General features: G+C 45.0%; 1 protein-coding gene across 1 annotated transcript in view; it reads right to left on the bottom strand.

Moving 5' to 3' along the window:
* LOC118415386 overlaps positions 1-3,173 on the bottom strand; it is a 32,433-nt gene extending 29,260 nt beyond the window's left edge. The window contains exon 1 of the mRNA XM_035819952.1: positions 2,719-3,173. The gene's annotated coding sequence lies outside the window, so the exon portion shown is untranslated. The remainder of the gene's footprint in view (positions 1-2,718) is intronic.
* Between the last annotated feature and the right edge of the window lie 6,815 nt (positions 3,174-9,988).

Consider the following 9,988-nt stretch of genomic DNA (forward strand, 5'->3'; position numbering starts at 1 on the left):
CTTCCTTGGTGGGACAGGCCGGTCGAAAAAAAAGTTATGAAAGGAAAAGGTCACGGATTTTTCCCACCAACCTCTGCTTGGAGAGTAGAATGAAACGCCTCTCGGATCTCGAGTAGTGTCGGGAATGTTCCTTGTCAATAACATTTCCAAAAAAATATGTGGTCGATTGGCGTATCTTTATACGAGACTCACACCCTTTCAAATAACGTACGGCTAGCGGAGGTAGCTCCAACAAAGCGCACACGTGTGGATAAAGAAAACGGTACAAAGTCCGACAAAATCCCTAAAAACACGTTAAAAACAGCAGGAGCCCAACCTCTGCTTGGAGTGCATCAGTAGATTCGCAGAACAGGCCACCAAAAGACCACCAAAATCCCCCTCCCCATCCAGCCTAGCTCTGCTTGGAGCCCACCCGAGAAACGCCCTGCTAATTGTCAGGTCGGGCAGTCATTGATTGGACACGGCATGGCAGGAAACCGGGCCCACCATCCCTGCTATTGTCACTAACACGGCCTGGAGGATGTTTTTAAATTTTCCCAGAATCCATCCCTCATTCATCATGTTCGAATTTACACAATGTACTTAACCTTTCTAAACCACAGCCAAAGTCAGCCTCGCTATATTGTGAATGCCAGAAATACTAGTATTGAAAATCAATTGGTTCTTTATTTCATGGATAATCAGAGTTACTGTACTGTAAAAAAGAGTGTAGTGTATAAAACAACACCAGTGCCATGAAAACCCGCCACCAGACTCACTACTATCCTAATATCCAGCCTTCCATTGCCCATGTTGCCGCCGTGTGTCGGGAATCTTCCCTGTGATTTATCACACACAGTGGACGGCGGTCCAAATTAATCCAACTGCGAGAACCGAATGGACCACAAACTTGGCAGTGAAAACGGGCAGACTATCAAAGACTGTCACATCAAATGTTCCGAACGATCAAGAACGTTAGATATATTGATTATACAAACTATTTTGTCAGTAACTCTTAACCCGTCAGGAAAAAAAAGGCTGCACGAGTTGGAGGCTGCGGACCAAAGCTGTCGTCCCTGTAAGATCCTGTAAGTACTCCAGTCCGGATCGATACGGCACAACATGTGTTTTCAGTATCTAAGGAATTCATTTCAATCTGGATGATAAAATCACATGAATCGTCAGTGGGACGCCACTACTGTTTGAGAGCAGAGAGACCCACAAGAATAATTCCTCTACTCACGTATGCATCTCACATGAGCAATTATGCAAAGTGGTCGGTGTCAGGCAGGGGTCGAGCACACCTTTTTATCAGACGGGTTTCGGGCGGACACCGGCTCTTTGCACCTCCGTGCTGAGAATGGGGAGACAAAAATCTGCCTTCGATTTCCTGGCTGATAGCGCGGCATACCTCACATGCTCCTTTAATTCCCACGCTGTCTTTAGCCTGCGAGGCAACAGTCTGGGCTTCAGAAAAGATGCATCAACATTTTGTCCCTTCTTTCCTCTCATTAACCGTACCGCGAACATAATTGTGGTACGGTCCGCCAGGAGCTTTAGGAGGAAACCTTTTGTTGGAAAAAAGAAGACGTGGAAGGAGAGAGAAACGCTCGCGGCAGGGGTGAAGTCCCCGTTCTTGACAATTTTCACGCTTTGCCAGGGTTGAATTAATCGTCATTAATTAGGGGGTGAACATAATTCATTCCGATGGGGAACCGAGACTCAAATAACAGGCATTGGAGATGAAATCTATAAAGGCTACTTCCACAAATAAAGTCCAACAGTTAATTCGCTGTGCTATACAAAATACGGACGTTTTGTAGGGAATGTTCGCCGCACGATCCGAACTGTGCTACAAACAGCATTCCAAACTTCCCGTCCATGTCGTTCCCATTAAACGAGATAACATCTCGTGGGAAGACACGCCGCGCAAGGAAACTCGTTCAAGTTCCAACTATATGTGACTTCACTGGCGGCGGATGTCGTTATTGGGTTGTGTCCTGTGTCTATATCTGTACACATTGCCAAACTTTATGAATCTGCTCCAGCTTTGGCTGAAAGTAAAGCCAGCGTCTGCGGCCAAGACCACTCCCTCCCTCTCTCTCCCTTCCCGCACAATCTGGATCTTATTACGACCAGAGCTTTACTCCATCCTGGTAGTAGACTCCAGATTTCGCTGTTTTTCTCAGAGACCCAGGCAGCCAAAGTGCCGGTTGTAAACAAAGTGTGTCTCACACGTTGTTGGGTTCTTGTTAGACTGTAGCTAGTAATTTGTGTTGCGTGCTTTCTCTGTGCAACAACGTCATCGGCCCTCTCCGGGCTCTCCGCCTAATGACCCTTATGTGTACCAGGGGCACAGGACTACTACTACACTCGACTCGACTCGACATACCTACCCCTACACCCGCCCCAGAAACCTCATAGAAACCACTGACATACCCTCGTCAAGGCTATACAACAACCAGCAAATCAAACAAGAAGTCCACCTAAAGAAGGAAACGTGGAAGAGTCAACAGAAATACATTGAGCCGCAGCAGGAGACTAGAACCCGGGGCTGATAAGACTGGCACTCTGTGGCATGGCTTTATCAGTTCCATATTCATCCTTCGTGACGGTCGGGGCTTGACCTGAAAAAAAAACTGCTTCCTGTCGTGTCTATTTTCTGTCCAAATCGCACAAGCTCACCGCCTTCAACTGAACCAAGGATTTGTAAACAAGAAAACACAAAGCCCAGCCTACCTGTGTGTTGTAGGACCTTGCAGCGGTGATGTGGCGCTGAGGCCTGCCAGTCCAGCTCGCAGTGATAACGCTGCTATGTCTGTGAACGCTGTGCGAGGTCGGCGCTACAGTCCAGGCATATGGAATGAAGTATCCTGTCACCGATACCAAACTGCGTCTCTATCTCTCCTTCAGATGGCGGCCGGGCTGCAGAAGTGTGCGCCCGCGGCGGCGCTGAGCTCCGAGCGCTGTTCAAATTCTACCCGGACAGCCCAGCAACATGGACCCGGGACCGGGAATGGTTGTCTGACAGATGGGATCGCCTGTGGTCTTGAACTCGGGCCAAAAAGGTTTTTCCCGCACAAACCCAACTCTGTCACTTTTGCGTCGCTAAGTACGACGGCATGGAGTCTTTGGCGGACACTACACGTGACCACTGGCTGACTCCGGCCACAAACCACACCACAAGCTATCCCTTGATCCTCTTAGCGTGTCGCCGGAGGGGCGGAGGGGGTGTTTCGGGGATCGATCATCAATCACCATAATGGGGGGACTATTGACTATTTTGGCTACTAATACTAAGGCCTCGGGAAACATGGCTCGTTTGAAAGGTACCTGTATCCAAGGAGCTTTTATCAGATATAAAAAGCTCCTGGCTGTATCTGTACAGCCGTTATAGCCGCCTACTGGATCGACACACCGGCTTGTAACAGTTTAACCCGCACTAGAAATACATGCAAGTTTTATTGACACGACAAAAAGTAAAGTTACTTTTGTATGGCCAACTATAAACTACAAAAAAAGAAGAGAAAACAAGTCCATAATGATTTGATTATATGGATGCCATCACCCGGGCAATGCAAAATTGATGTGAGTGTGCGGATAAAAAGAAAGTTTTGGGTGGGCAAACTACTCGCTTCGCGACATATATTCCTATCCCGGCGTCAGAATCTTCCCAGTTGAAAATCGCGAATCAGCAGCACCACCCCCCCCCCCCCAACGACAAACACAAATGCCCACAAGGAGGCCCTTGAAGGAGACTACAAATCAGTACAATTTAAGATACCAAAAGATGCACGTCTAAAATTTGTATCGGTTTCAATTTTTGGGCATGAAGGACATTTTAATATACAAGATGACATCAAAGACATTATACATTCTGACATCAAGGACATGATATAAGATGATACATTCAGGACGGGGAACAAACGAAACTTGATGCCATCCGTATAGTCAAGTCAACGCAGTCTAGCAGTACTCTCCAAGCAGATATTCGGCTCCGGCTGTTCTTGACGTGTTCGTCTGTACAGAGAAGAGACAGAAACTACATTATAGTGAACAGTACACGTGTAAAAGGGTCAAAATGTACGTCAAACATCGGATACATTAAATGTTAAGGTCAAAACAATGTGACCTCTCTTGTGTAGATAACCAATCGACAGATGTATGCACATGGACATGGAGCCAGGACGTTATTTAGGCTATGTTGATTTCATTATGTTGGTGCTCTCTTGTGAATCCCAAAACTGACGCAAGTGAGTAGAAAAATATTTGTCCTCCTTAAACATGAAATATAAGTGGTTAGGAAGGTTGAACAAACGACTGAAAACATTTTGTAGTATGGTCGATATTTTTGAAACGGACGATGCTCCTCCATATACAGTAAACGCAGAAACAGCTGTGGTTTAACGTTCGCGGTTTTCGCGGTGGTCGCTTCACCGCGAACTTTAAAGCACCGCGAACATTTTTCCATGGCAGTAAGAGACTACAGTGCATGGTGCTACTGCGACCTTAAAACCACCGTGAAAACTCCATTTTGTCGCTACCGCGAAATTAAATCCCCGCGAACTTAAATGCAGTTTAATATACTTAAATGCTTTACAGTAATCGAGTTTGAGTTGAGTGAGTTAAGATAGGCACACTTCTCAGTGTATAGGCGCGGTGCACATCTCTGTTTATTACCCCTGGACCACACACGGACATCACGGTATGGGGTTAGTCCACTGCTAGGAGCTAGACACAGGTAAAGGAAAGCCCCACACTTGTCTTGGGTACGTCTGTGTTATGTTTCACATCGGCGGCGATAACAATGATTGAATGAAGACCCTTTTGTACATTTGTGGACAACCGAGCGCGATCCAAGTTTAATACAGGTCACAACAAAGACAAAACATAGCCTCCTTCGAATTCGAAGACTTCTGGAGCGGCGGCTTTTATTATTGGGGGACCGGGGGTGGGGAGTGAGCGCTGATTCCAGATTTTCAAAATGGGCTCTCCATGCCGGAAAAGTAGTTTTGCAGCACCTGGACAGCGAACCCCAGCCCACATGTTCATCAGCGTTCCCAATAATAAACGCTCCAGAGGTCTCCAAAGGGTAATGTGAAAGTATCATGTATCTAGTTTAACATACAAGCTCGGCTTCTTCGTTCTTCTTTTTAATGGCGAAAACGCACGATTGTATATGGGTTTAGCTTATTATGGTCGGTTTGTCAAAACGCATGAGGAATCTAAATTTTCAGTGCTACTCATATGTCTAAACCTACTTTCTATATAATTAAATAGGATATCGATAATTGACACACACGGTACAAACTACGACGAAGTGCACTTCATCTTCTACCGTGTTTGGGGTACACAATTGTCAGTTTTGTTGGTTCTAGAGGAGTGCGGTTATGCCTTCATGATTCAGGTCGCAGGTTGTGGCTACTGAGTCTTAGTGGTAGTTCTGTGTCTTATATTTGCAATTTTCAAATACATGTACTGATCTTCACAGTGTATGTGGGCCTTAAAAGTGTACGGTCGGTGTTTTTTTTTTCAATAATTATTGCGCCTTAATTGTTATCGTCATTATGTTCTAAAGTTAAAGATAATAAGCTTTTATCTTTCTACTGCACAGACCAAATTTCAACAAATTCTATTACATTTATTAGCCACAACAACATCATTGAATGAAAATCAACGTTTGTACAAAATATACATCCTCCTGGTGTTATTGAACATCGATTGTTCTTGATTCCTGACGCCCGTTACCGGTACGGGCACGTACCGCGACTTGAGAGCGCGTTCTTTTTAGAAGCAGGAAAGCAAACGTAAAGAAAAGTTGTAATTGTACAGACTTAACGATCATTATACACTGTTTACTTCACAAAGGAACGTTTTTGGGGAGTGCCTGTCGGCAGGAATCAAGAACTGGAAGTATGGGAGGTAAGATTCGATGAACATCAGAGGGGTGTATATTTTGTACGCAAGTCTTTGTTCATGAAATGATACTCATCATAGTTGTTTGAAGATCTGTCATTTTTCAGTGTATTTGGTTATATGAGCAATTTAATAAGAAACGGTTTCTCTTTAACACCTTCTTGTCACGCGGGACATCGTCTTTGAATGGCTGGTATCATGATAACAACTTTTATCCAAATATTAAATCGGTAAATACGAGTTGTTGATTTTTCATTTTTGTTCGGCTCCAATAAAAGCAACGCTTTTTAAACGCTCTATAGACACGTTCCAACACATTTGTCACCATCTGCAACAGCAGTTATTTTGAGGAAAATGGTTTGATTCTAAAACCTATTGTAAAACTATTGCATACAAATGTAAAACAGATCCGTTAGAGTAAAACGCAACATGCTTTTAAAGCATAACAAGGTTGGACTCCAGGCTAACATAATTACAAGTCGGATAACAGAAAGCAAGTTGCTGTATGTAAAGCCATGTTGATTTGGTTGATATGAATGACATCCCCACGCGCATCCGACTTTTCTGCCGTTTCAGATATAAAACGTTTTCGACCATACTGTAAATCCTACAGACCAGCTGCAAAAAATATCGGAGAACGTATATCAATATACTAAAGTCAATTCTAAAGTCCAAGGAGAAGATGTGAAAGAACAATAATGAAGAATCTATTGTTTGGTATGCTGTTTTGCCAATTTTGTTTTTATTCGCACGCTCGCGTCAGTTTTGGGGTTCCCCGATGATGTCATTTATATATTTGTGTCAACGTGGCCTTAGATGAATATAAAAATATTGCAGTTTTGTACGTATGAAAGTGAAGTGAAACCTCGAAGTAGTAAAGAGCATGATGTACTTTCATCGTGTTTCTATGTACAGTTGGAAACAGTGTACTTTTTTGACTGGTATAAGTGCAGGAGTTAGCGCTTTTAACTTAAAAGTTGTTAACGACATGAACATGTAATATCAATGCAATAATGTTGAAATAGATGATGGGTTAACGGACTGAATGTTACACAGAGGTTCGTCTCCGCAAGCCGAACCTCTACTTGGAGGGTTGTGAGAAAAGCATCTTGGGTAAGGTAAGGGCGTCTTTAGTAAGGGAAGAAATGGGAGTATGCTATTGGTCGGTTGAATATTTTGAGACGTGCATATGGCTTAAATTCACCTTGTTGCATAACGTTCCTTGTTGTCATTAGGTGGCCATCAAATAGTAATGAGCCTGTCGTAACCTCCTAAAACACGACACGACATTTAATGTCCCTTCATAAAGACGAATGATGTCAAACACTTGGAAACAATGTCTTCACAAACGTTAACACTACACTGAAAGACGATTCAGCTTAGCCAATATTTGTGTTTGAGTGTAAATACATACCTGCATGATGTTCTGATTCACGACTCACGCACGGCCGTGTCGTGCTATACACTTGGGGATACTTACTTTAACCACGTGTAGGGATACTAGTGCCTCACGTAGGACGGAATTTACACGGTGTCTTACGCCGTACATGACTCTTAAGAGCGTGTAGGAGCCAGCTTGTTACAGTAAGCACAGTGTCTTACGCCGTACTGGCCCGTACATGACTCTTAAGAGCGTGTAGGAGCCAGCATGTTACAGTAAGCACGGTGTCTTACGCCGTACATGACTCTTAAGAGCATGTAGGAGCCAGCATGTTACAGTAAGCACAGTGTCTTACGCCGTACATGACTCTTAAGAGCGTGTAGGAGCCAGCATGTTACAGTAAGCACAGTGTCTTACGCCGTACTGGCCCGTACATGACTCTTAAGAGCGTGTAGGAGCCAGCATGTTACAGTAAGCACAGTTTCTTACGCCGTACTGGCCCGTACATGACTCTTAAGAGCGTGTAGGAGCCAGCATGTTACAGTAAGCACAGTGTCGTACGCCGTACATGACTCTTAAGAGCGTGTAGGAGCCAGCATGTTACAGTAAGCACAGTGTCTTACGCCAAACAGGACTCTTAAGAGCGTGTAGGAGCCAGCTTGTTACAGTAAGCACGGTGTCTTACGCCGTACATGACTCTTAAGAGCGTGTAGGAGCCAGCTTGTTACAGTAAGCACAGTGTCTTACGCCGTACTGGCCCGTACATGACTCTTAAGAGCGTGTAGGAGCCAGCTTGTTACAGTAAGCACGGTGTCTTACGCCGTACATGACTCTTAAGAGCGTGTAGGAGCCAGCTTGTTACAGTAAGCACGGTGTCTTACGCCGTACATGACTCTTAAGAGCGTGTAGGAGCCAGCTTGTTACAGTAAGCACAGTGTCTTACGCCGTACTGGCCCGTACATGACTCTTAAGAGCGTGTAGGAGCCAGCATGTTACAGTAAGCACGGTGTCTTACGCCGTACATGACTCTTAAGAGCGTGTAGGAGCCAGCTTGTTACAGTAAGCACGGTGTCTTACGCCGTACATGACTCTTAAGAGCGTGTAGGAGCCAGCATGTTACAGTAAGCACAGTGTCTTACGCCGTACATGACTCTTAAGAGCATGTAGGAGCCAGCTTGTTACAGTAAGCACAGTGTCTTACGCCGTACTGGCCCGTACATGACTCTTAAGAGCGTGTAGGAGCCAGCATGTTACAGTAAGCACAGTGTCTTACGCCGTACATGACTCTTAAGAGCGTGTAGGAGCCAGCTTGTTACAGTAAGCACAGTGTCTTACGCCGTACTGGCCCGTACATGACTCTTAAGAGCGTGTAGGAGCCAGCATGTTACAGTAAGCACGGTGTCTTACGCCGTACATGACTCTTAAGAGCGTGTAGGAGCCAGCTTGTTACAGTAAGCACAGTGTCTTACGCCGTACTGGCCCGTACATGACTCTTAAGAGCGTGTAGGAGCCAGCATGTTACAGTAAGCACGGTGTCTTACGCCGTACATGACTCTTAAGAGCGTGTAGGAGCCAGCTTGTTACAGTAAGCACGGTGTCTTACGCCGTACATGACTCTTAAGAGCGTGTAGGAGCCAGCATGTTACAGTAAGCACAGTGTCTTACGCCGTACATGACTCTTAAGAGCGTGTAGGAGCCAGCTTGTTACAGTAAGCACGGTGTCTTACGCCGTACATGACTCTTAAGAGCGTGTAGGAGCCAGCATGTTACAGTAAGCACAGTGTCTTACGCCGTACATGACTCTTAAGAGCGTGTAGGAGCCAGCTTGTTACAGTAAGCACAGTGTCTTACGCCGTACTGGCCCGTACATGACTCTTAAGAGCGTGTAGGAGCCAGCATGTTACAGTAAGCACGGTGTCTTACGCCGTACATGACTCTTAAGAGCGTGTAGGAGCCAGCTTGTTACAGTAAGCACGGTGTCTTACGCCGTACATGACTCTTAAGAGCGTGTAGGAGCCAGCTTGTTACAGTAAGCACAGTGTCTTACGCCGTACTGGCTCGTACATGACTCTTAAGAGCGTGTAGGAGCCAGCATGTTACAGTAAGCACGGTGTCTTACGCCATACAGGACTCTTAAGAGCGTGTAGGAGCCAGCTTGTTACAGTAAAGCCACACAGCTGAATTCACGTGCACGACATCGTTCATTCGCCGAGTAATTTTCTATCATTGCAATGCAAATGATATGTAACAAAATGTCTTATCAGCATAACTCATCCGAGGGGTGATTAATATGTTCTCGGCCTCACCCAGAAATAACAAGCACAACTCAGATTTTGAGCCTCAACTTCATAATATGACGCTTTTTGTCAATATCCTCCAAATTGCAAATCATTGGAGTCATTACTTTCCCGGCATTCGTTTTTGTCTAAATCAGAAGGTAAGTGGCGAGAAAAAGAAAGGTGAAGTGTGATCAGACAATTTGACCCGCACACTTCAGGTCGCAGCTCAATTGTTTACTTTTTTTCGTTATCCCTTACCTAACGTTACTGGGTGTCGCCTGCAACGTAATGATCACAATAATTTGAATTTTGGTACACATTCATATAAGACTTTATACATGTACGTGGGATTATCAATAAGTCATGCCAGCCAGCCAGCTAACCAGGCAGCCAAATAGGCAGGCGAAAAGACAGACAGACAGACAGACAGGCA

Source organism: Branchiostoma floridae, chromosome 5, assembly GCF_000003815.2.
Source record: "Branchiostoma floridae strain S238N-H82 chromosome 5, Bfl_VNyyK, whole genome shotgun sequence".
NCBI lineage: Eukaryota > Metazoa > Chordata > Leptocardii > Amphioxiformes > Branchiostomatidae > Branchiostoma > Branchiostoma floridae.